The sequence below is a fragment of the Littorina saxatilis genome, linkage group LG8 (genome assembly GCF_037325665.1).
Source record: "Littorina saxatilis isolate snail1 linkage group LG8, US_GU_Lsax_2.0, whole genome shotgun sequence".
Taxonomy (NCBI): domain Eukaryota; kingdom Metazoa; phylum Mollusca; class Gastropoda; order Littorinimorpha; family Littorinidae; genus Littorina; species Littorina saxatilis.
The window spans coordinates 1,907,903-1,910,402 of record NC_090252.1 but is presented as its reverse complement, the minus strand read 5'-3'; the positions used below and the strand labels follow the sequence as shown (position 1 = coordinate 1,910,402).

Sequence of the window (2,500 nt, the reverse complement as noted above, 5' to 3'; positions counted from 1 at the left end):
AAGAGATATTTGAGACAATGACAAAAGGTGACGTTTTCATGTCAGTATGTCCCAAATGACATCACCAGTACATTTTTCATTCTATCTAATCTGTTTTCGTTCTATTTTTTCTAATAACATGCGTTAACAATTGATTGCCAACTGGAATGGAAGAGCACAAAAAGTGTAACTTGATATGTAGTTTCTCTAGAGGGAAAAACATCTTCCACTTTCATGTCAGTGTGTCCCATGCAACATACATTTGCCAAACAGCTATGTGTAAGTAGATTATTTGTTAGTGGTATAGAAAATACTGATCAACAATCAAAGTCAGTTTTCACATTCATTTTCTACCTATTTCTTATTTGTTTATTCTTTTGGCAATGGTGAAATGTCAGCAATCGTGTGTCATTCGGGACAGTAGACATGACACCTGACCTTTTGTCACTGTCTCATTTGCAATCAAACACCCTTCTGGGTCCGCACGGACCCACGAGTGCCTCGGAAGGGTATACACGCTTTTCCTTCTTTGAGAAGTATGGGTCCGCACGTCCCCACAAATGCTTCCGTGTGTAGTCTAAATTCGACCATTAATTAATTAATTAATTATCACTGAAATTTAATGAGCTTTTAGGAGATGATAGCTTGTTAGGTGTCTGAGGCATTTCTAAAAGCTCATTAAAAAATTCCAACTCGTTTAAAAGATATTTGCAATCAAACACCCTTCTGGGTCCGCACGGACCCACGAGTGCCGGCGAAGGTTAACAAAAAAATAGCAGTTATCGATAGTTACCGGATATAGATTAGACAAAGTTGAAGGAGAAACACGCTTTGTGTGGTAGCATTCAGTATCAGTGCCCCACGTTCATGGAACTAAACTTTACAAACAAGAAGAATCGTGGCAATGTGTTGAAGGTACTAGTGAAGCATAATCGTGATACAAAGCGAGAATGTCGACTTTGGAATTTGATTCATCAGTTTCGTATTTCGCATCTAGTATGTTGGTAAAATATTCTGAAATTTTCAAAGCAATCCACCAAGTCATTGCTAAAATGTAGCGCTTTTTGCCATGATACACTTAACAATTTACGCAAAAAGTCCCGTTTTTGTCGCTTTTGCGATCGACACCTGCATCTGTAGGAATAGCATTGCACGCGAAATACGCAAGGTAGCAAACCAAAACAATCTGTTCAGGATAGATAATTGGTTTGACTTTCTTCTCGTATGTCAAAGTTGCAAAGTTTTGCCTATTGTGATTTGTTGTCGATTTTTCGTTCGGCTCTTCCGTTTTTGTCCGGTTGATTTTGAGACCTTACTTGAGCGGCGGTCACGTGATCCCTGTGAAAGAAATATTTAATCCAAAAGGTGATCCTGAAGGTTAAGTGAACGGCCTTAACTGACATATACAGTTTTGATAAAATGACACAGGAATTAATGCTTTACTTTGGGTTTGAAATGTGTTGGCCAAGTTTATATTAAAAGAGTTCAAAACTTGTTACAGAAAGTGTTGGAAAGTGGAACGCTTTTGTTGAGAGTGTGTGTAGTTTTTTATGCTTCTTGTTCTTGTTCTTCTTGTTCTTGTTATTGTTCTTCTTTTTGCTCGTTCGCTCAAACATACGCTAGAAGTGGGTCACTATTTGACCTGGTCAAGTCAGCAGGCGAAGCTGGATAGGGGAAGTAACTGACTATTTTCCGGGTCGGGCACTTTCAGGCAGTTACTTCCCTTACTTCCTTTCGCCATGTACTGATTTGTGTCGACATGTCAGCATCCGTGTAAAATAAGTGATCAGGAATAGCTTTTGAATAAGTAATTTATGACACAAAGCTAATCAAATACGTTATAAATCCATCTGTATATTAAATGATTAGCTGATAGTGTATTGTTTTGGTCACGTGATGTAGGCTTGTTTGCTTGAGTTCGTGTCCTCGTTGAATACTGTTCGTTGTTTCGTGTCATGCCTTATGAATAACATTTTGTTTAAACCATTAGCTGATTTTGTAATTGACTTCGTGCGAAAAAGTGGAGCAGAAGAGGGTGACAATTGTATTTCACAATAACAACCTGATGTGCAACTGAAATGTCCTAATTCTTGTTAGTTTTGTGGGAAAGAGTGAATGAATAGATACGGTGCACAATTTGAAGCTTTGGATTTGCCTACCTTTTTTAAAAAATTATTATCAGCCGCTTTCTTGGTTCGCGCCCTCAACATGTCAAGCTTTCGTGTGTTTTTATGCGAACTACTATATAGTTCTACAGGAAAAGTCGAACACATGGTAAACACTATTAGATGTTTACCATGCGTGTTCACAACTGGTTGCAAAACGTGTGTTCCAAAGTGGAATACTTCAGTTTACAGTGTTAGACTTGTAGAAACTGCCGCCATCAAGCGTCATCCATCCCTGAGTAAAACACCTCAAAGATCGACACAAAACAACAAGAAAGGTTACTTATTGGAACGTTAGCCTATATTTGTGACAAAACAAGACAAGTGAATGACTTGTTTTATCAAAAACTAAATAT

The 2,500-nt window shown here is 38.0% G+C and overlaps 1 protein-coding gene across 2 annotated transcripts in view; it reads right to left on the bottom strand.

Moving 5' to 3' along the window:
- LOC138972523 (uncharacterized) overlaps positions 1-2,500 on the bottom strand; it is a 63,525-nt gene that overhangs the window by 47,937 nt on the left and 13,088 nt on the right. The gene's annotated exons all lie outside the window — the stretch shown is intronic.